Source organism: Astatotilapia calliptera, chromosome 14, assembly GCF_964374335.1.
Source record: "Astatotilapia calliptera chromosome 14, fAstCal68.1, whole genome shotgun sequence".
NCBI lineage: Eukaryota > Metazoa > Chordata > Actinopteri > Cichliformes > Cichlidae > Astatotilapia > Astatotilapia calliptera.
Window position 1 is genome coordinate 27,118,257 of NC_137435.1, and position 24,281 is coordinate 27,142,537.

A 24,281-nucleotide genomic window follows, 5' to 3' on the forward strand; every position below is an offset into this window, starting at 1 on the left:
AACACATTTCTAGAGTTAACTGAACTTCCAAAACAGAGCTACCTAGATCACTTAAATTACACAATTGAAACCATATGTGTATTGTTTGTGTATTTATACACAAGCACTCATATATATTCAAATAATTTTAAAAAATGTTCGTTTACCTTCTACTATCACACACCAAATCCGGTCGTTGGTACTTCCTGGCTTGTATAGCCACTAGGTAACAAAAGCTCAACACTGGACCTAGCATTCTGGAGCACTTCTGTTGTCTTTTGTACGTGTTTTGAGTTTTTATGTGCTTTCTGAGTTTTTACGTGTTTTGGAGTTTGTACGTGTTTTGTTTCTAGGGGCCACCATGAACATACTTTTATTTATTTACTCCACATAAAATGTAATAAATAAATCATATAATACAAAATCCAGCTATTCTCATTTCAACTTTTAACTATTTAAATTTTCAGCTTTCCCCTTTTAAACAAATTTAAAGTGAAACAACACAAAACTACGGTGGCCCTGAGAGGCCAAACGGACTGCAACTTAAGAAAACACTTGCAAAAAGAAAAATGCTGCAAAAAGGAAAACGCTGCAAAAAGAAAGACGCTGCACTGCAACTTCAAGAAAAACGCTGCACTGCAAAAAGAAAAATGCCGCAAAAAGAAAAAACGTTGCAAAAAGAAAAGCAAGTGCTGCAAAAGCACACAAAGCACAACGGAAATAGGAAAAAAGACAACAGAAATGTTCCTGGGGAGACAATAACCCGACGGACCAGTTGCACGAACCAAAACATGCTAACCAGTGCGCTAGGACTGGGACACACTTCAAAGAAGTGGAGGAGAGGTAAATGTGTTGTAATCTCATGATTCTAATAATACTACAGATATGTTTGCAGTGTTTGGGAGTAACGAAATACATGTAACACTGTCACGTATTTAAAATACGAGTAACTGTATTCCGTTACAGTTACTGTGTAAATAGGTGGTATTCAGAATACAGTTTTTTTGTTGAAATAAATAGATTACACATCATTATTTTCCTATTTCGTATGTTAGGCTATGCCCTCTCTATTTTTTGTTAATTCCACTCTGGTGGAAACCCAAACAAAACAAGCATTAAGAGGCTCTAATGCCTGTGTCTCAGTTTCGCGGCCCATGCCACCACTACTTGCGGCAGTATAATGACATGACAAAATATTTTCAATAATTATTGTTCAAAAAATTATTTAATATTAAGGCAATAGGCAGAGTATTACAGGCATAGCGATAAAGGATGTGCTCTCATGTAGTCATGTATTTTTCTAAACGCTCTGGAACAGCATCCTTCACTCTTCTTCTCATTCATGTGCTACACTGAGACCAGGCTGACAGCTGATCTTCTTGAGAACATCTTCCATGTGCAATTTGGTCCACCTGGCAGCTCTAGGCGTCAAGAGGAGACGAGTACTAAGCTACTGGCAAGACTATCTGCTTTCTGTAGAAGGTATTAAATTTGGTTGAAAAGGTTGAAATGAGTACATTTATGTCAGCAAAGTGTAATGGCACCTTTTCCCTGTTTATTATCATTAGAAATAACTTTTATTCTCTTTACATTTTCAGAGAGAAATGGAAGTCTGTCTCTTGAAGACATCCTTATGTTTGCAACTGGACTGAGAGAAATTCCTCCTGCAGCAATTCAGCCAAAGCCACAACTTCTTTTCCAGACCACTTCACGCTTCCCTGTAGTAGATGTCTGTGCAAATACTATCAAAATCCTAGTGCTACACAGTTATGAGGACTTCCAAGAAGCCATAGATTATGGCATCCAGAACTCTCCTGGGTTTGGGCTTCCCTAAGGTCCAAGTCCTTTTGCTTTTAAGCCACATTTATGGTTTTAGCAAACATTTGAAGTTTGTGATTTTAAAATCTGAAAATTTTGTTTCTAATAATTTCTAATAATTTGTGTAAATCACATAAAGTTTAATGCATCGCAGAAAGTTCAATCAGGTTTTGGAATTTCAAAAGCATAGTATCATAGTGGGACAGCTGAACAAGTTAGACATATTTCACTGTGTTAAGAAATTGCCAATGTAACAAAATAAAACATTTCTGAAGTATTCTAATGCACTGAGACACGCTAGTATAATAACACAGGGAAAAAAATCTGATAAATTCAGTTAAAAGGCTTTATTTAATCAAACACTTCTGTGTTTGATTACATTTTTTTGTACGATATGCAAGTTGTTCTTGGAGTTAAAAAAAGAAATAGGAAAAACCCACATAAATACAGGTCTCGCTGAATGCTTTTGTAAACCTTTGTTTGTAAAACAGATCTCCAAATTAATCAACGTGTTTGTTACAACACCTAATTAAAAGGAACAAGTTATTTTGTACAGTATGGTCTTTTGATTTCTTCAGGTCGAAAGCGTACACACTGAAAAGTTGACGGTAGTGAAACTATTTATATAAAAACTATGGTACTATTTTTTTCAATACTCATTAAAGTTGGTTTGTGACAATTAGTGTCAGTGGTAATTGTACCCACATCTAGCAGATGATTTTACATTGACTTCTAAAGTCCAGTCATATTTTTGAGTGTTATATAATTTTCAACTGCAGTAGTCCAGTTGACTGGTCGAGGGAGCTCACTCTGTCTTTCCAAGTTTGTGAAATGAACCTGGAGATTGTCGTCCCCACATAGACTGTACTGAGCAGGTAGAATGTCATCAAACTGGTGCAGGATGTCTTGAGGCACTTGGAATCCACACTCTCTTCCACCATACCTTAGGTCAGTCAGAAAAATGAACAAATTCAGTCACTTCTCCAGGTACTATCCTTCAAGGTTACAGCAAAAGCGCAAAGTCAATCTTATAATTAAAAGTCAGTTCTGGAAATTGTGATTTTAAAGAATCTTAATTATGCATATATCTACATTTGTCATTTTTAGCCAAGATGTGATCCAAAGTTAAAATATGATTGTCTAACTTTTTTTTTTTTTTTGGAAAAAAATATAAAAATAAAAAGTATGTGCATGAAGTCAGAGAACAGAACTAATGGCAAAACACAAGTGGCAGCTTTAATTTCTATTCAGCAAAAAGGTGAAAACAACAAAATACACTATTCAATTGCTAAAGTGTGTGTAATACCTGCTGTGAGTAACAGTTAGGGCAAATTGTTAAACCTAAATGATATACTGCTTACTTAACTCAAGTGGTTAGGTCAAGAAAGAAAAGAGTGCACATAATGGATGGACTGTTCCTGAACCATTTTATAAATGAACAAAAGGTTTAATAACAGCAAGCTGGACAGGTATCCTGCACATACAATACACTATACTGAGGAAGAAAAATTTTAGTAAAACTATGAAATAAAATACATGGACTAAATACATACCTATGAGGCAGGTGATACATGGCTTCTGGTTTACCAGATGGACAACAAGATTGGCGCACAGGTCGGATGGTGTGAGTGTTCCAGAGATCTCTGTACTCGTCAAGCTCTTTTTGCAAGACATTGAGGAAGACATATCGTAGAAGGCATTTATGTTCATGACTGCCGTTGAAAAGATGCCTCTCCCTCAGGTCACTGAAGAGTTCAATCCAGAACTGAGTTCTAATGGTGGAATGACAAGGCATATAAAATTTAATAACACAAGTAATTCAATGTAATTGTCCTCTTTAAAAAAATAGTCGTAATCTTAAGAATATTGAAATGTGTGCAATTTCGTTCAAAGAAAAGCTTATTCACATGTTCTGAAGTGTTTCATCAATGCACTGCAGGAAAAAAAAAGCAACTTCACACAAATAACAAAATTTAACAAAATGATTAATCCTTCTGTTATTCCTGCATTTGGCGGTTGAACTTAAGAAAAGTTGTAATATACAGGTCTGTCCATATAAATGTACTATTTTATTTCTACATGAACACTGAAGCTGTTATCACTTGTTAGATACCACACAGAAATCCAAAAGCTAGTGAAAACATCAGTATTTTTTTTTTTGGCACACAAAGTCGAAGAAATGTCTGAAACGAATGACCTCTTCTAACAAATTTCTGTCATGTTGGATCAATGTTCTTATATTACTCATATTACAGTTCTCAAATTTGAAGAAACCCTTGTTCTTATATTTATATGACTCCCTACAGGTAAACTATTTGATCTAGATGTTAGTTTGGTACTACGTAGGCACACAAATTTGAATAAATTTTACTCAATTTTAAATACATCAATCTTCATAATTCATAATAATTTATTAAAATGTTGAATGTCAGTTTGTTTGTTGTTTTTTATAGTTCCTTTTTAGGACTTTTGTGGAATGTCTGAGTAGGAGTTTCTTTTTGAGTGTGTTGTTTTAATACAAACAAATGTCACTGGTATACCAAACCATTTATTATATTTTTTGAAGCAGTTGTGCATCACATGAGAAAAATGTGTAGGTGACTATGTTTTTCTTTGTTTGTTTGTGACTGTAATTTAATATTTGAGTATAAAACCCCACCCACAAAAAAAAGTATATCGCTGACCACGAAACACCTTCAGAACCATTCAATTTTAGTTTCAGAATATATTTTAAAAGCCATGTACCTTTGCTTTCTGAACAAAGACCACCAACTTTCAATCCGTTGATTTGTAGTTGAGGTACCATACATATGACTGTGGGCTCCTGCAAGTTCATCTCCATGGTCTGATCTTAAAGCACAGTGAATGGCTGCCATTGTGCCATTTTCTGTGCCACAGTCTGTACGAAGGCATGCTGGAAGTTGACCAAACCGTGACAAGCACTCCATATAATATTTTGCAATGATACCTGGGTCATTATTTGAGCTGCCACAGCTGAGCCACATAACTTTCCTTGAAAATCCATCGACACATGCACTAATAGCAACACCAAAGGGCTTCAGCTTATCATAACCATCCACATGCCACACTTGATTTGGTCCTTCTGAAAAATATCCTCTTCGAACAAACCTGCGTTTACAGCGACGCTTAACACCATATGGATCTAGTCTTGAGAGTATGTGCATTACATCATTTCTTTTAACTTTCAGATTATACTTTTGTCGCAGTGTCTGACACATGGATCTGTAACCCAGAAGCTGACCTGAGCCTCTCAGTTCTTGTGTAACAGTGGAAATGACAATGTCAGTGGGAGTAAAGTCTGTCCTTCTAGTCATTCCAGCATCTTTTAGCCTCCTCTTTAATGTTCTCAGACTCATACAAATATTATGCTTGTTTTCAAGAAAATCCAGGATCACTTCATATGTATGGCCCTCAGAGAAATACTTATTGATGATGTCTGTGACTGAGACTGGGCCTAAGGTTGAAGAGAAAACATGAAAAGATAATTACAAACGCAGGAATCCACAAATGCACTTAATAAGTGTTTTTAAAAAAAATACCACATCTGAAACAAGTCTCAATAAACATGACTCAAGTATTTAATCTTCTTGATGTGTGCTTAAATAAAGGCCAGCAAAAGCTCAAAGAACATGGACCAGGATTCAGGACTTATCACTCTCATTAAGACCTCTATGCTGACAACTCAAAATGAGCAAAATTAGAGAAGTTAGAAGAATTTCGTCACTGTGTACATATGCCCTATTAAGTCGTAAACTAGTTTTTAAAATTATGCCGTAGAACCGGTGGCAGGCTTAAACCAGAATACAGTTCTTAGTACCTACCAGTTCATGCCTTTGCGTTTTTGGAATTCTGATTTATCTTTGCATACAGAGTCTTTAACAATACAAAAACCTTAGAATAAGGAAATGAATATAGTACTTTGGAATGGCACATGAATAATAATCCCCCCCCCAAAAAAAAAAGTTTAACACGCACTACTGAAGCTACTGTGGTGTATATAAGTCATTATGAAGCAATTAAAAGGTGAGCAATAAATACTAGAACTTAGGAAAGTGAAGTGCTTACCATTCTCTATAAAAGGTGCTAAAACTTGAATGTTAGTTCCACAGGACCCACAAAAAACTCCAATTTGCCCCACTAGCTGGATTCCACAATATGGACAATACATTGCCTGATGAAGACAATGCCAAATTAAAACCTGAACACATTAACTGCAATATTCCTTAATGACTTTGACTTATTAGTATTTGTTCTCGAGTTTCAAAAAGCTTCATTTCTAAGGCTACATTAAACATTATCTTTGTTAGAATTATCTTTGAATATATATTCCAGATATATGTAGTATTATTAGAATCATGAGATTACAACACATTTACCTCTCCTCCACTTCTTTGAAGTGTGTCCCAGTCCTAGCGCACTGGTTAGCATGTTTTGGTTCGTGCAACTGGTCAGTCGGGTTATTGTCTCCCCAGGAACATTTCCGTTGTCTTTTTTCCTATTTCCGTTGTGCTTTGTGTGCTTTTGCAGCACTTGCTTTTCTTTTTGCAGCATTTTTCTTGAAGTTGCAGTGCAGCGTCTTTCTTTTTGTAGCGTTTTTCTTTTTGCAGTGCAGCTTTTTTCTTGAAGTTGCAGTGTAGCGTCTTTCTTTTTGCAGCGTTTTCCTTTTTGCAGCATTTTTCTTTTTGCAAGTGTTTTCTGAAGTTGCAGTGGCCTCTCAGGGCCACCGTACAAAACACTGCAAACCACAACACAAAAAATATAATTAAATATAAATGAAAATATGAAAACAAAAAGAAGATGCACATTCTCTGTCATATGGGCCTGCATGAATAAACTTTCTGTATCCTTTATCATCTGCAACTGAAAATAGTTGTGGATGATTACTATACCTTTCTGATGTGACGTTGTTGTCCCTGGCTCTCTTTCTCTGTCTCTCCCTCCCGTTCTGTTCCTGTGCTACTGCGAGTGTAACTACCACCCCTCCCCCCTCATCCCAGCGTAAAGCACAAGGCTGGCGTGCAGAGTGAAGCGGAAAAAAAGTGCGAGAGAGAGGGTGAGAGAAAGAAAAAAACAAAACAAAAACACGGCTCACGATAAGGAGCCTGATCGCGTCGTTCATGTCAAAGACCCAGCTCTAAGAACCATTTCGTTTGCGACAGACACATCACTACTGCCTGCGAGTTTGCTGCAGACAGAGGAGAGCTTAAGTTTTACCAGGTACCAAAGCAAATCATTCGTAGGGGAGACCGGGGATAGTTGTAACATTTTTGACATTTCTGTCTGTAAATTGAAGCTCTTTTAAGGTAGTGGATTCAAAATGTAATGCAAAGTATTTACATGTCTCTGCTATTAAATAGTGCAGCTATTTTCTCTGCAGCACAATTACCCATTGCATGGTATGGTCTCAAACACAAAGAGTGAAATGTTACAATTAACCCCATAGTCTGGGTTAGTTGTAACATATCCCGGGGTGAAATGTAACACAATGAAATAAGGGTACTAACAAAATATTAACATGTAATCTTTGTTTATTCAACACATGAATGCACTTAGAGCCATTTATGTAGCTGTGTGTGTGTGACAGAATGCAGAAATCTAGCTTTTGAACATATTCCAACCCCCCAAAAAAGACAAATTATGGAATTTTCTGCAACTGAATATTTCATTAATTTTGGTTGGTCTTCCTTGAGTTTGGCCTCATTGGCTCAGTGGGCATTATGACCTACAACTCTTGCACCAATTTTGAACATAACAATGAAGCTGAAAAAATGTAGTTGTTCACCAGCATCGCAATTCCATTACTTTTTATCATACCTTGGTGTGGTTTGCAAACTGCTTCAGAAAGATGAGGAAATCTGTTTCTTGCACCCATCCTGATTTATTTCCACTACCAGTACTTCCTACTGGTCCATCTCTGACACAGAGGTCTGCATAATGTATGTGTGGGAACACAAACAGTGGAGGAATTGCAGATAATGCTATTAGAAGTTTAAATAAAGTAGAAAAACATACTTTTTGGCATACAAATTACTTTTTTTCGTGTTAAATTGTCTGTGTTTGACAAAATGTGCTGATTTTTCACATGTGATAGCAGAACTGAATTGGGCGTGCACAGGATGAGTCACATCATTTGAAACTTAGCCCTGATTGGAGAAATTGGAAGTGTTACAACTGACCCACGTTACAACTATCCCCGGTCTCCCCTACTGTACAAATATATATCACAAAAGATTGATATCAAACTGATCACTTGGTTGCGTTACTTGCTCTTCGAGTGAATCAACAAATGGATAAATAAAAAGCCGAATGACAATGCTGATTTTTTGAGAGAGCCTTAGCTTACATTTCATATTTTCAGTTGTTACCCTCCACGGCTAAACAAACTCTCTAAATCCGTTTCAATTGTGTACTGATGAACACAACAATAGACATAAGGAGCGTCTTTCAAAGAAAAAACTCAGGTAGATGTTATTTTATATATTATGCTTTGTATGTTGTTCAGTGGGCAGCTATGACAGCTGGGATAGGCTCCACGACCCTGAAAAGGATAAGCGGAAGCGAATGGATGGATGGATGGATGTTGTTCAGTATATTTCTACGCAAAACAAGAGAAATTTCAATACACAGCAGTATCAGATCAGAAACTTTATTGTCATTGTCACGAGAACAACGAAATGAAGAATGGTCCCCGATCATTGGATCATCCCTAGCAATATCAAAATATAAATAAAACAATAAAATTCAATAAATAAAATAGATAATAGTATATTCACAGTTGAAACCAGATATTTACATACACTGCAAATTTCTTGTAGCTTAACAAGATTTATTGTCTTAGATTTAGCCAGATTATCTTGTCCATCTTGTTTTGAACATTACAAGCTAGTTTCCAGTCTCATGTGTTAGATGATTAGACTTGTTTCAAGTATATATTACTTTTTTTCTTATTTAGTCTGTAAATCTAAAAATGAACCATTTTACATTTATTTCAAGCAAAAATAGCTTTTAGAGTGTAAAACAAAAAATTATCTCAAAACAAGAAACATTCACTAGGAAAGTAAATCATTGGAAGGACACTTTAGGGAGAAAACATAATTCTTCTTTTTTTTTACTTTTAAACATCAATTTAGAGTAAACTTGTTTTGTTTTAGATAAATAAATGTTGAAATATCTTTTTAATTAGTTAAATGTCAGAATAAAAAGAGGGAGATGTCTATTTTAATCACTTTCATCAAATTTAGGAGTACATATACACTAAGTTTATTGTTAATTAATAAGAAAACTCCAGATGATTCCATTCTGAGCTGAAGAAACTTCTGATAGGTTAGTAGAGTCCATGTGAGTAAATTGGTGGCAAACCTGTGGATGCATACAAGACACCCCAACACAGAGCCTGTCAGTGTTGCCAACTCCTCAGTAAGGAAAATCGCTATTGGTTGTCCTAAAAGTCGCTAGAAGTCGCTAAAGACGTCATTGCCTAATTTGCATAATTGATCATGCTAATCTAATTGTAATCTATGTTGTTGGAGAGAGAAATAACATAAGAGACATAAAGTGAGTAAAAAACATCCTAAATGCATTTAGAGTTTATTTAGAACTACAAATTACATTTATTTTAGCAATTATTGCTTTTTTTAATGTCACAATTCCAACCCTGCTCCTTTACCTGGGCTTGCACCGGCAAAAGTGACCCGAAATAGGCACTCTGGTGGAGTTACTTTGTGTGTGTGTGTTTATAAGTAGTTTTAAACCTTGTGATCCACAAAACAGCATAAGAGTAAAAGAAGAACTGACTGCGTTACAGCACCCACTGCTTGTTGAGAGTAAAAGCGATACGCGCTTTCACGTCTTTTTTAGTGACTTTTTCTAGAAAAAAAGTCGCTAAGGGGTCTGAAAACTCGCTAAATATAGCGACAAAGTCGCTAAGTTGGCAACACTGGAGCCTGTTTCTTTGACATGGGAAAATCAAGAGATATCAGCCAAAACACCAGGAAAAGAATTGTCGACCTCCGTAAGTGTGGCTCAAATTTGAATACAATTTAGTGCAATTAAGAAATACAGATAGTTTCTCTCTCTACTCCTAAAGTTAACAAATGTATTTTTTATATTTATCAATCTAAAAAAGTAAACATTTAGTCTGATTTGATGTTACAATTAAAAAAGTGTTTGTGTTTTTATCAGAAGAGTACATAAATATCTGGTTTCAACTGTATATTTGATGATGTTGGTGTTTGGCTTGATTGTCAGCACAAAGAGGGAGAGAGAGGAATAGAGAGGGAGGGAGAGAGGAGAATGAGGACAGAACAGAGAGGGAACAAGAGCAGGCTGAGACACACATGTTAGTCAAATGGGTGTTTGCCAAAACTCATCAGAACATGTATCTAGTGCATAGTGTAACTTTTTAGATACAATTTATTACTTTTCAAATTCTATATTTATGAAATGATGCAGGCTTGTTTGCACAACAAGGCTAAATAATTATATAAACTTTTCTGAATCTAAATAGTGGACTTTGGTAGAATTCAAGAGAAGTTTTGGGGTTTCAATATCTTATCTAAAACCACTAAAAAGACAGGAATGGAATTAGTTAGCATCAACTGGGCCATAGCTGCATGGATATCTATGGGCAGGAAGAAAAAGGATCATTTGCAAAATAGTAAATAACTTAGAAATTGCACTTACTGTAATTGCAGATTAACCTACTCATTTAATAATTTGTAGACAGCTATGGATGGTTAGTAGCTAGCTTAGCTTTAGATCTGCCGACTGCATATACTGTAGTTCAACTTAAATACTCTGAAATTATCATTTTCATATATCATATATTAAAATAATTTCAAAAGTAGGCTTACCATATTTGAATGCTAGGTGTAGTGCTAGGGGTCTCACCATGTAATGCACCTAACCTAAGGACCTCTTTAGTTTAAGGCCAATACTCCCACTGCTTAAACTTAACTTCAAATTCCATATATCCAGTAAATGAAGGTGTGCCAACAATAAAGACTGCAATATTGATAATCATCACAAACAAGTCTTAGTGTTGGAGTATTCCTTTACTTCCCTGTTTTTCTAGCTATTCATTGTTTAGAAATCAGTATTTATAATACATTCTTACAGTTTCCTTTAGAAAGAATATACACTTTGCTGTTGCTGCAAACAAACAGTGCAAGGAATGCAACTCTCCAGACTTGGAGTGAGCATTATTTCTAACCTAAATTGTCTAGGTCCATAGAGAGTTACCTTTAAATCATTATGTCAGCAGGAGTCCTACCCTCAGGACACAATAACTCCCGAAGTGAAACTCACTGAACTAGATGAAAGAAGTTGATGCCATTTGCTCATGTGCACTGGTACACAAATTGTGCACACCAGCAGGTATGGACACACATGCCCACACAAATATCTTTATACTATAAATGTCTACATGCAACATGCATAGTCATGGTGAAGTATATGGATGGGGTTTAGTGCAAAGAGAGCAATGAAGTGAAATGAATGGGAAAGATAATTTCAAGGAAAATGTCATTGGGGTGTGTATCACACACACATAAAGACAGGAGGGAATATTGTGAGGACTCTTCTTGCAATTTGTCACGCCTCTCTGCAGCAGTTTTCTATAATTGATTTAAACACACAGAGGCAATTACTTTAATTCCATCCATCATGTGCGATGGGAACTCCAATAGCCCATTAGTGCTGTCATATATTTACTCTTTAATGGTGTGTTCATAAAAACACAGACCTAAATCCATTTTGTGTGTGGCGCAACCTTTCTTTCTCAATATACTTTTTAAAAAAATGAAATTAAAATTTGGATTCACCCTTTTCCCCCATTTTATATATATACATGCATGAGTGTGTGTGTGTGTGTGTGTGTGTCAAAGGAAAAGGAATAAAACATTTTTCTTTTCTATTTTCTTGTCTTCCTAAAATTGTCTTTATTCATCTCTGTCCATTTGCCATATATCTAAAGAGAATGGCTGAGTTTTTGCATATCAAATCACCCTGTTTCCCCCAGCATTGCCCCACCTAAGAGTGACAACTCTAAATTAAACCGTTAACTCAACTCAAACTAAAGTCACAAAGCATCTGCATATTCCTGCTAAAGCTAAAGGATTTTTGCTTGTTTTAAGTTTTTAGTAAACCAAGCAAATTGCTGCTTGTTAGATTAAACTGTTTTGAGATTTCCCTTTCATTACAGACACAATGGACTGATACAAACATGTTGGTTAACTGCCAAATGATCTGTCTCTGTTTATGTGCATAAACAAGTGTTTGTACATTAGAGCTGTAGTGCATTTCTTTTTCTCTGCACTTCTTCTGCCTTTGTGGTTCATTTTCTTTCTTCATCTCTGTATTCATTAAATTCATTATTGCTCACAATAGAACTCTAACGCTAATTAATAAATATTTTTCCACTTTCTTTTCTTCTTGTCATCTTTTCTTCTATAATGCACTCTCATGGGGCAATAGAGAGCAAGGAGGATGAGAGTTTGACAACCCAACACAGACAGAGTGAAAAGGTACATAGACGAGATAGATCCTGAGTGATGAGACGAGCAGGCGTAGTTATGAACATAAATTTCTGGGTTGAGAAACAAAAAGTGTGAAGCCATGTGCTATCCGTTGTGCTGAAGATTGATATGGCAAAGCTGCAAGAAAAAGAAACAGAGGAGGATGAATGATATGTGAGGTCTGTAGTTTGTTGAAGTATTCATGAGAAGTGCAGGGAGCAGAAATTGGAGGTGACTTAGGCTGAGGTATTGTTTTTACCATTTTCATCTCAGGAAGAATACGTTTCTGTGACAGTCATTGACCAAATGAGCACCAGTTGAAAATGACAAAGTGAATAACAGTGAACATAGGCAAATAATGTCAGAAAATTGTCACTGTTCATTCTTTGATCTCATTTTAGTGGAGAACAGCAACACAGACAGGTGAATGTGTTTTCAGCTGCATTAACTCGCAGCAGGCATGTGACAGTGTTAGGAAAATAACAGTTTGATCTTTTCTATGACTGAAATTGACGTGAAATTTTCTGGAAGAATGATCAGTAAAAAGAATTATGTAATCAGTGTTAAATTGGAAGCGTCATAAGAAAATATTAGACGTTCGGGTGTGTGTGTGTGTGTATACATTACATTAGTATCATCGAGTGTCTTCATCAGAAAGCATCTTGTTTCATTATTGGGTTTATCTCACAATCTTGGACTGTTAATGGTGATTCTTGTTCTGTTCAGGAGCTCTGCTGTGTGCTTTAAGGTTGCTCTAACCAGAAGCTGCAGCAGGTGAACAGCTAGTTCATGTTCTGTTATGCTGAGTTTACTCAGGCTGCAGAGCAAAATAAGGGCCACCATCAGCAATAGCAATCCATGGTAGAAGAGATGCAGTTTATTCAGGGAGATTAGAGATTTCTTGGAGAGCATATCAGTTATTGCATATCAGTATTTATCAAATATGATATTTAAAGAGGAAAACAATTCTAATTGATGTAATTTGTTGATTACTTTAGGAGCACTTTATTTACTATGTAAATGTATATAGTCATACCACTTGAAACATAAGTTTGAACTTCTCATAATAAATAGATAAAAGATTGTTCACGCACGCATACTAATATATGTATTTTGTCATTTCATTATTACCATTGGATACAAGTTTATTGCTAGTCGAATTGTCCAGCATTATTCCAGTAAACTTGAGTACAAGATCAAGTTTGAAACATGTAGATGATACAGTGAAACAAGCATTGAATCATTGCCTGCAATACAACGATACAATTCCTCCACTATTTTTCTCCTACTATTTCTATCTCCTCCTTGGCACGGTCATAATAATAGCTGGAGGAATCACTCAAAGCATATTGTTCACATGTGTCTGACATTTGCTCTACCTCTAGCTCAGAGTAGTTTGCTTTTTAAAGTATAGGTGTTTCTACTGAATATTCCAGTGTTGTACTGTATTATTGTTCTAATCCTCTCATTGTCTTGGCCTTGTTTTATTCACTCAGCCTGGGGTTGGGAATAACAACAGCCACAACAAGGGCAACACACGCACACAGTGAGGCAGAGAGAACTGGACTGAACTGGAGACCATAACCTAGCCGAGCATCCAGCTGCAGCACATGTTCAGAAACTAGCATTCTGCACAATATGCACACACACAGACACCCAATCACATTATTAGCATGAAGGACTAAAACACATTTGTGTAATTCACTTTTAATAAGGGAACAATGAATGGTTCTTAAACATTAATTTATAGCCATTACATTGTTTAAAATAAAGGAGAATTTGTTAGATGTTAATAAACAGTGTGTATTCACAGAGTCATCGTGATTTGGTAATGTGATGTTGGGGTGGATTTAGGAGAGTGCATGTGTTTTTAGTCGTACAGGCAGAGAGAAAATGCAAAAATGATTATGCTCCCTCTTTTTGATTACAAAGCTTTGATGTTAAAAAGATGTATTGCAAAACAATAATCACTTTATCCACCCATTAATTTTTAGCAAAATGCCTTTCCCCTGTGTGTGCGTGCGTGTTTGTGTGTGTGTGTGTGAGAGAGAGAGAGAGGGAGAGCACTTGCAAAATTAAAACACCAAGCTTTAACCATCAGCACCACAGATTGTGCTACAGGGATCATCATAGTAGTAGTATTCCATTTGCCTTTCTCAGAAATATTAAAACAGGGCCACAAATTGTTCTCCTGTCAGATGCTGAATTGGATTGTTCATCAAATTCATTAATTTCTTTGCAATTAAATACCCATTTTTCAAATGTGCCCTATATGTGGCAAAAAGTTTCAAATACAATAATACTATGTCACTTCATACCTATTATGCCTCTATCCCAAGCCTATTCAAATGGCGGCCCGCGGGCCAAATGCGGCCCAGAAGCAACCTGCGAGTGGCCCTGCCTGTGGTCCTGGCAGAAAGACAGAGAAAACGCAAAAAATTAGTTAATTTAAAAAAAAAAAATTTTAAATTCCTACAGCGTAGTGTAGACTGTGAATGCAACACTCCTAGTAGCCTAGCAATATTTAACCCACAATGCACTGTGATGTAAACATATTAAACAATCATCGTAATATATGATGCGACAACAGCATGTCTTTCTCACTCCAAAAGCGCAAAATTGACAATGAAAACTGTCGGTTTAACCCTGCCTGGACTGACAAATACTTATTAATTTTACCGAGTTTAATAATCTTACAACCGGAGTTGTACTACCATGGTGAGGGTCCTGTACAGCCCAAGAGAGAGCTGCAGCAGCTTCCCTTCGTGTTTGCTTCTTGGCGAAGAAGAAAAGGCCTTTCACAGATTCTGAAACAGCGAAATACTGCATGCTGGCCGTGGTGGATGCGGTGAAAAGTGATGAAAAAATTTAAAGTAAGTGTGACATCTGCTATTAAAAACGTACCCCTGTAGGACAGTTCAAATATTCGTAGAGTTGAAGTTCTGGCGTCAGACGAGTTTGAAATGCTGTTAGATGACCTGAAGAAAACTGATGTAATGTCTATAGCAGGAGATCACAGACAGAACTGATAATGCACAGTTGTGCGTATATGTCCGTTTTTTGGATGGGAAATTGCTCGGCTTACTACCGTTAGAGGGACACACAGCTGGCGAAATAATGTTTGAGAAGATTTCAGCTCTTTTTGAGGAAAATGGTCTGGATATGAAGCGTGTCTGTATACTTGTGACGGATGGGGCTCCATCCATGGCAGGAAAAGTGAGTGGTCAGCGAAATATTTATTTTAATTTGAAAGGGAATTATCAAAATGGTTTTTTGTTATTATTATTATTATTATTTCAAATGTGCAAAAAATAGTTTCGTTATAGCTCCCTTTTTTTTAAATGGACCTTTTGGTGTGCATTTGTGAGAGGTCACCAGATTTACAGGGGAATAGGAATAAAACAATTATTTGTTTTTCAATACAGTTGTGTGGGTTTGAAATTGATCATGATCTGCTGCTTACTGGCTTAAAAAAAAATATCTGGCCCAGATAAATTCCTCGGTTTGAAAATCTGGCCCAACTAACTTCGTAGTTGAATAGCCATGCTCTATCCTATGGGTAGGATCTCTTTTGTAAAAGAGACATTGAGTCTCAATGGGGCTACCTGTGCTTAAGGTGTTTTGCAAGAATTCTTTAGCTCACACTTATAAATAGTTGCTGTAAGACTGTATTGTACATATTGATTATATACAGTTCGTGTATTAAATATTGCCTTACCCAAGAAAATCCAATTTAATTTTAATACCATACAAAAAACATCCTCTCTCAAGGGTTAGTAAAACTACTGGGGGTCACCTTATTGTTGCACCTCTCTTTAGTTGTTACTTTTTCATCACTACTCCTTTTATCCTTTTTCTTTTTCCTCTTGAGCCACAACAAGGATCGCAATCACTGTAATGTGTTGTAATCACATTTCCCAATTTGATAATTGGGGAAAAAAGGGTGTAGTTATGGAACAATATGGAGTAGTAGTTTTCCACAACTGAGACACATTCAAGTTCTCAAACTCCTCCTGCACAGATCCCACAATAAGCCTTTCTGTCTTTTTTCTTTTGTCCTGTCTTTCTTTCTCCCTGCTTCCCTTTCTGTCTCCCATCCCCATTCTTCTGACTCTATCACAGTCTGGTCTCCATTGTGGTGATAGATTATAATGATCTTTAATTAGATCTAAATATAACGATAGGCGCACATTGCCATCAGTGCCTCTCTGTGTGAAGACTGGCTATCATTAGGTTGGGTAATAAGAACCAAAGAAAAGAGGTGAAAAAAGGACTGGGAGAGATGGGGGAAGGGTGGGCAGTGGGGGGGTGGGGGGAGGACAAGGGGGGAAAGAAAGGTTTTTCTTTTTTTTTTTAAAGGATGGATGAAAATTGGACTTGGAAAAGGTGATTGGAGATATTCAAGCCACTTTCAAAAACTTGAAGCAATTTACACCAAAGATGTTTCATGGGCATTCAACAAATGTATCATTAAGCACGTCAGCAGTCCATTAAGCTTTTTTTCCCTCTTCTCATTTAAATTCCTCTTTCTCTCAAATAGCACAGGCTAAAACTGTCTTCTCTTTTCCTAGTTTCACATTTTATGATGTTTTGATAATGATATAATTGTTTTTTTTTTGTTTTTTTTTTAATTTCTGATTTATTTCTTTTACATTTATTTAAGAAATCTCCAAAAAGTCAACTCTTCATTTCCACTCCCTTATCATCATTTTATCAGTTTCCGGTAATTATGATAGTCACAAATATTTTTCAACTTTATTGTTTATTACATGTCCATTAAAGGTTAAGTTCCCTATTCCCAGCTGTTGTCAGATTTAATCGTTGATAATACCAAGCTTTTCCGTATTTTTCTAGATGAATCTTTATTCCGGTATTGTAGATAAAGGGGAAATATGCTTGAGCTATGTTTATGTCCTAAGCTTGCATCTCAATTTTAAACTGTCATAAACATCTAACTGAAGAAAAACATATATACAATGCTCATAAATAAATAAAAAATGAGGTGGAACAAAATTACGTGCACAAGGTCCCGGAGCGAAAGAAACAGAATAAAAAGAAAGCAGAATAACAAGTAATACAAATAAATAGAGCACAACACCCTGAGTATTATAAATGCAAGTACTAAAGTAATACAAATAAATAGAGTTCTTGCTCTATGTCCCAGTTTTGTGTATACTTACCTCGATTTCTTTGTGCTACAGTTCCATCGTTACACCACCGCTCCAACTGAACTCGCCTTTTGGATACTGGTTATAACTATCATTGGAATTACACCACACTCCAATCTCTAGGAGGGAAATTTCCACAACTCACTGCCAGCCCTTCTTCCACCGTCACTCACAGGGAATCCTGGAATCCAGGTCAGCTCTTCATCTCTGCACCCAACTCACCACTTAGACCTTTGTTTTGTGTGAATTTAACTCAGGTGTCTCCGTACCTGGTTCTGCACTTGAGTCCAGTTCTGTACAGGCCTTTGGCCCCTGCTGACACTTGCCCCTGCTGGCAGCATTTTATCCTTTAAGCTGGAAGTTTGAGTGTTCTGTGCAGTGTATTTGCTGTTCCTAAGTCTCTTCTAGACAGAGATCTCAGATGTCATTCCTGGGATCTGCTGGAGCCACTTATTGAGTTTGGAGGTCACATGCTCCAGTTACCACAGTTGGCTTTAACTTTCGCATCTTTTATGCCTTTCTTCCACTTATGGTACAGAAAACAACAATGGTGGAGTTTGCGTTCTCAAGTCGCATGACAGGTGAGTCCTAGTAAATCATTTCCCAGTACGTGTACATTACAGAAGCTATTTTTAAAAATTATGACTATTATTTTGCCAGCTATCAAACTCGCTGGAGAAATGCACTGAGTGTGATGCAGTATGGCAGCGCTATTATGGAATATGCTGTGAACTTAGCTAACATTACTTAACATTAGCCCGATGCATAACTAGCCAACTTAAGGCTTTCTGATTAACCCTCTGGGGTTGACGGACCCAGAGTCTCCATTTCAACTTGGGTCGAACGTGCGGACTTCAAACTATATGCTGCTTTTTAAATTGTGTTGATAGGCCACGTAAAACTGATGTTTGTTTGTTTTTCTGAATAAAACAGTGGCATTTACTCTGGGAAGAAACGGTAAAAACGACGTTTTCTAAGGAGAGCGCTAGCAAACACGCTTTGCCTGTGAGTGAAAAAAGAAAAAGAAAAAACACTCCTTCCATATTGGTGGAAAAATGTACCATGTCAACCAATAAAAAAATGATATGGCAACATGTGGCATTTGGTTGTTTGGGAAGAGGGGGAAGTTTTAGGAGTGACCGGCGAGAGAAAGCGAGTGAGCGAAAGAGAGAGAGAGAGAGTTTTGATATTTGAGAGATTTGTGACGTTTACCATGTTTGGAGTCTCAAGTTAGTATGTTGTCTTGTGTAGGTAGTGTGTAGTGTAGTGGTTTTTTTGTTTTGTGTGTCAGTTCTACTAGTGAATGTCACAGTTGCTGCAAAAAAGCCACCAAAGGCATATTGCAGTGTAAACGCTGTCTCCACATGGAAAACAGGAGTGATACACCTGCTGTCAGACCTGCCGGATTTATCCCTGTGCTGTTCTCATCTATGTTATAGTGGACACAAACTATTTTTTGGAGTTGCATAAATAACGTGTGTCCCTTTTTATTCGATGCAGAGCACCTGATTGTACCATATAACCATATAACTTTGTTGTTTGCAAAAGTTGTGCATATTTTTAAAAAATTTACAATTACAATTATGAAAATTATTCGTTAAACATGCTTGTGGTTTTTGCAGTCAAAAATATCACTTTCTACTGGTATTTTAAATTTTGTCTGAATTTAGATAAATGGTGCTGATATAGTTTGTCAAAATGAGAAAATAACAGATTGGCGCGAGATAAATAGTTTTTAAAGGTGAAATATAGAGGCCAAATCAAAAGTAGTCAAAAATGGCCAATTATACCCTGGACACCAGAGGGTTAAAGGCTAAAAGCAAAGTTGTCACCAAGTACTGTTATTATTTGTGTGTATTGCTGCAGCTTTTTTGAGTATTAACTTGGTGCCTTTGGGTGAAATAATGGTAATATGAGGGAGCGATCCATATAGTCACAAAGAATGGCCACTTGTTTCTGTGCTACCAAAGTTCCCCGGCTTTCACTCAAAATGTTTATCGTCAGCACCGACACATTAAACTACTTAAACATTATAAATGTCTTCAAGCTCACACCGAGGCCCGTGGGGCACTATCAGCCACTGAGACAGTAGACACATTTATGTGTATTTGTATATGAATATTTCATACTTTAAGGCTGCCTGTTTATTTAAGGGAGATGAACAAAATACATTGGAATTGTACATAATAATATCACAGATGATAAATTAAATAGATTTTAAGTAGATGCTTGTGCATTTTTAAAGTCTTATATGTTAAATTGAACTATGTGATGTGTTCAAAGCCTCTCCCAGTCAGTGCTGTTCTCCATGCCTGTCTGACTGTACATGATGTTATTAGCACAACCACTTTAAAGGTGATCATTTAGGACTTCAGCAATAATGCAGACAGCAATGTAGTTAGCAATAAAACAGTTTTATTGGGAATTAACTTATAAAAGAAACAACAAACAAACATATGTCTCCTATTTCTTGTCACACAGGAAAGACACATCAATATCTGATGAGAAAACTTATTTATTTCTTTTTTGTTTTTGTTTTTCAACAGGAGAAGAATATCTCTAACAAGTTGATTTGATCTTAATTTTTAACTGAAATTTGCATTTTCAGTTCATACACTATGTATATAAGGTGACGGTTTCATTTTGCAGATATTTTTGTGTGGTGCGTTTTCTATGTCTTAACAGAAGGGGAACAAAGGTGTTTAAGTTCACCTAGGATGATTTGTTTTAATTTTCACATGGTCTTACTGAGGTGATGCGAATTGAGACACGTGCATTCTTTTTTTTTTTTGTTGGCTGGGGGGGATGTGCTGGAAAAGCTTGAAAAGGGACCTTGAAAGTACTTAAAAAGTGCTTGAATTTGACCCTGAAAAAGGCGTATGAACCCTGATTACAGTATATGTATATATGTTAGTGTATTGTTGTGTGAAGGGCCAAAGATGGCGCCTGTGTGTTTGGCATGCCATCTATCGCTCTCTTCTATTTGTTTTATTTTATTGTTTTTAGTCAATTTTGTGCAACATGTCAGCCCTGCATTGTTTTATGATCGCCAGACATTATTGGAAATAGGCTCATCTACCCAAGCTTTAGCTTGGTTTGGAAATGACAACCAAGGCTTTCTGCCTCCCGATTTGGAAGTAACACCACCTCACTGGCGCTCCTTACCATTGCCACTGGATGTGCGGAAGCGACGCAGGAGACGAGGTAACCGTGGAGGTCACCTTGTCAAACTGAGACTCAGGATCTCTTGTTTTCCTCATGAGCTTCGCTCAATTTGTCGATCCTGCCCGCGACTCTTGGTGCCGTTGCGTGCTTTGGACCCGGTGGACTCCTGCTTGGTTCCTGTTGTGGGATCTCTCGAGAAGGGTTCTGCAAAACCCTCTCCTCTCCGACATCTGCGTTGGCGTGGAGTGGACCAAACAAACCTCCGACCTGTGGATCTGGTTGTTGCTGCCTCGGAAGCTCCCGAGCCAATTCCTCTCAGGTTGGGATTAATTAACGCCAGATCGGTGGCAAATAAGACATTCATTTTGAAGGAATTTTTCGCTTCCCATGCACTGGATTTTCTTTGCTTGACTGAAACTTGGATTCCACCCGGTGAGTTAAGTGCCTTTTCTGAATTACTGCCGGCTGGTTGTGCCTTTTTTAGTGTTCCGAGAGGGCTAGCTGTTGTTTTTAAGGCACATCTTGACTTTAAGCAGCTATCCCCATCAACACGCCACACCAGTTTTGAACTCTGTTTGTGTGAACTGGGCCACTCGTCTTCGCTGTTGTGTGCGATTGTTTATCGGCCCCCAAAATATAACAAGGAGTTTTTATCCGAGTTCTCAGAGTTTCTTGCTGACTGTGCATCACGGTATGACCAGATCCTTTTACTTGGTGATTTTAATATACACGTCTGCTGCCCGGGGAAGCCCCTGGCTAAGGACTTTCTGGACTTAGTGAACTCTTTTAACTTTATTCAGTCTGTTAAAGGTGCCACTCAAGAACGTGGTCACACACTGGACTTGGTTTTATCACATGGTTTATCTGTCCAAAACGTACTTGTCGAGGATGCGGTGTTTTCTGACCATATGCCTATTTTATGTGATATTGTTCTTTTTAATCCTGTTCTTAAGCGTGCTGTACCTGCTCGATGTTATCGTGCTTTTGGCTCAGATACTGCCGAGCGGTTTTCCATATTGTTTGACCAATTTATTTCTTATCCTCCTGAGTTGTCCATCTCAGATGGATTAGTTTCTTGTTTGGATTCTACTTGTAAATCTGTCCTCGACGCTGTCGCTCCTTTTATATTCAGACAATGCAAGCCAAAGGCTAGTCCTTGGCTAACTGATTTTACCAGAGCCGCTAGAAAAGAATGTAGAAGATGTGAAAGACGGTGGAAAAAAGATAGGCTGTGCGTCTCTATGGAAGCTCTTAAGACTAGCTGGAAAGTCTATCAGAGAGCAGTAAAGGCTGCCAAGCACTCCTATTTTTCTCAACTTATTGCTGCCAGCTCGCATAACCCTCGTGTTCTATATAACACTATAAATTCTGTACTTAATCCGGAAGGCTATATTCTTTTGCACTCTTCTGCGGTTATGTGCAATAAGTTTCTTAATTATTTTGTGGAAAAGGTTGCTAGTTTGAGACCTCCGACTCTACCTATTGCTGACCCAGCCATGCATGGTTCTTGCTCAAGTCTGTTCTCTGCTTTTCTACCAATTGTTTTATCTGATTTAGAGAAACTTGTGTTGAATGCTAAACTGTGTGGCTCTCCAAATGACGTTGTTCCTCCCCGTTTTCTTAAAAAGGTATTTCCTATCATCGGACCACATATTCTGAACATTATTAATACTAGTCTTTTGTCTGGTCAAGTACCTAGGGAATTTAAGCATGCAGTCATACATCCTTTACTTAAGAAACCAGGCTTAGACAGTTCAGTCATATCAAATTTTAGACCCATCTCTAAGCTTCCCTTTCTTAGTAAGATTCTGTAAAGGATTGTTTATACTCAGTTGATGGACTACTTGAATGACTCTAAATTGTCAGAAATCTTTCAGTCCGGCTTTAAGCCATTCCACAGCACGGAGACAGCCCTCGTAAAAGTTATGAATGACATCCTGATAGCGACAGACCGTGGTAAATATGCAGTGCTGGTCTTGTTGGACATGACAGCTGCATTTGACACTGTGGATCACGATTGGCTGATCTCCCGCTTACAGCACGGTGTGGGAATTACTGGTTCGGCACTTTTGTGGTTAAAGTCCTATCTTTTAAATAGGACATTTTGTGTTAAGTTGGGGTCGGCTTCATCCTCTGTGGCCCCTCTGCTTTGGGGTGTTCCACAGGGATCTATTCTTGGGCCGTTATTGTTTTCATTGTACCTCTTGCCTCTTGCCGCGATTTTCCGAAAGCATAAAGTGCCATTCCATCTATACGCAGATGACTGCCAGCTCTACTTACCTTTTAGTCATTCTGATAGTCTCCCAACTGGACCTCTGCTTGACTGCCTTACTGATGTCAAAGCATGGATGGCAAACAACTTTTTAAATTTTAATGATCGGAAGACAGAAGCAATTTTATTTGGCCCAAATCGTTCTTCTCATAGTCTGGATGTTGATCTTGCAGCTTTGACTTCCCAACTAAAGAGTTCGATCACAAATCTCGGAGTTAAAATTGATTCTGCACTCACCTTTGATGACCATGTAAACGGGGTGGTAAAATCAGCATTTTATCACCTCAGACGTTTATCAAAGGTTAAGCCCTTTCTTTCCAAACGTGACTTGGAAAGCGTTATTCATGCCTTTATTACCTCACGTTTAGATTATTGTAATTCTCTTTTAACAGGGGTTGGGCAGGGCACTTTGTCACGCTTGCAATTAGTGCAAAATGCTGCGGCACGATTTTTAACTGGTAGAAGAAAATTTGATCACATCACTCCGATTTTGGCCTCTTTACACTGGCTTCCAATTGAATTCAGGATCCGTTTTAAAGTCCTTTTATTGGCTTTTAAATCTCTAAATGGTCTGGCACCTGTTTATTTGTCTGATTTGTTGAAGCCCCACGTCCCCACTCGTTCCCTTCGGTCAGCTGAGCAGTTGCTGCTTTCTGTTCCAAAGTCACGGCTGAAACTTAGAGGAGACCGAGCGTTCTCTGTTCCCGCAACGATGCTTTGGAATAACCTTCCTCTCCATATTAGACAGGCTAGATCAGTGCCAGTTTTTAAGTCTTTATTAAAAACCTATTTTTATTCCCTGGCTTTTAACTCTGTGGGTAACTGACATTTTTATTTTATTTTATTTTTATTATTATTATTATTATTTTTTTCATTTTTTTATTGTTTTTTAACTTTATTGCTATGTCTGGTTTTATTACTATGTGCATATTAGTATTGTACAGCACTTTGGTCTACCAGGTGTGTTTTTAAAGTGCTATATAAATAAATAATTGATGATGATGATGATGATGATGATGATGATATGTACCAAAAAGTTGATTCTGTTCTGGATGTTGTGTTTTCAGTGGGCGAAACATTTCATCACTCATCCTAATGACTTCTTCAGTCAGTAAGCTCTCCAATTCTCCCTATCTGCATATGTTTTGCTCTCAGTTTTTAGGGTCAGCGTCTTACTCTATTTGTCATTCTCCCTTAGATCGCTCAAGTACGGCATCAGTCCTCCCAGCACGCCAGGCTCTGTGCTTTCGTTTTCTCCTCATCATTGTACATTTACCCTGTCACTGCAAATAGCTCTCACCTTTGTAAATACCCCGTCACTGTAAATAAACCTAATTCACTGCA

General features: G+C 37.3%; 3 long non-coding RNA genes across 5 annotated transcripts; 2 read left to right on the plus strand and 1 right to left on the minus strand.

Moving 5' to 3' along the window:
- The first annotated feature begins 1,281 nt into the window (after nucleotides 1-1,281).
- LOC113037000 (uncharacterized) lies at nucleotides 1,282-2,350 on the plus strand. Its single transcript, XR_003274537.2, has 2 exons — nucleotides 1,282-1,461; nucleotides 1,578-2,350. It is a non-coding gene; the product is annotated as an uncharacterized LOC113037000 (long non-coding RNA).
- Nucleotides 1,907-7,526, minus strand: LOC113021624 (uncharacterized). Of its 2 annotated transcripts, XR_013901240.1 has the most exons (5): nucleotides 6,708-7,526; nucleotides 6,195-6,553; nucleotides 5,884-5,989; nucleotides 3,351-5,272; nucleotides 1,907-2,740 (listed from the first exon to the last, which is right to left on the minus strand). It is a non-coding gene; the product is annotated as an uncharacterized LOC113021624 (long non-coding RNA). The 2 variants fall into 2 exon arrangements; XR_013901239.1 differs by having other exon boundaries at nucleotides 6,195-6,793.
- On the plus strand, nucleotides 6,893-24,281 carry LOC145419971 (uncharacterized). 2 transcript variants are annotated; one of them, XR_013901242.1, is made up of 5 exons: nucleotides 6,893-7,035; nucleotides 17,534-17,692; nucleotides 18,039-18,081; nucleotides 24,005-24,048; nucleotides 24,136-24,281. It is a non-coding gene; the product is annotated as an uncharacterized LOC145419971 (long non-coding RNA). The 2 variants fall into 2 exon arrangements; XR_013901241.1 differs by having other exon boundaries at nucleotides 24,005-24,281.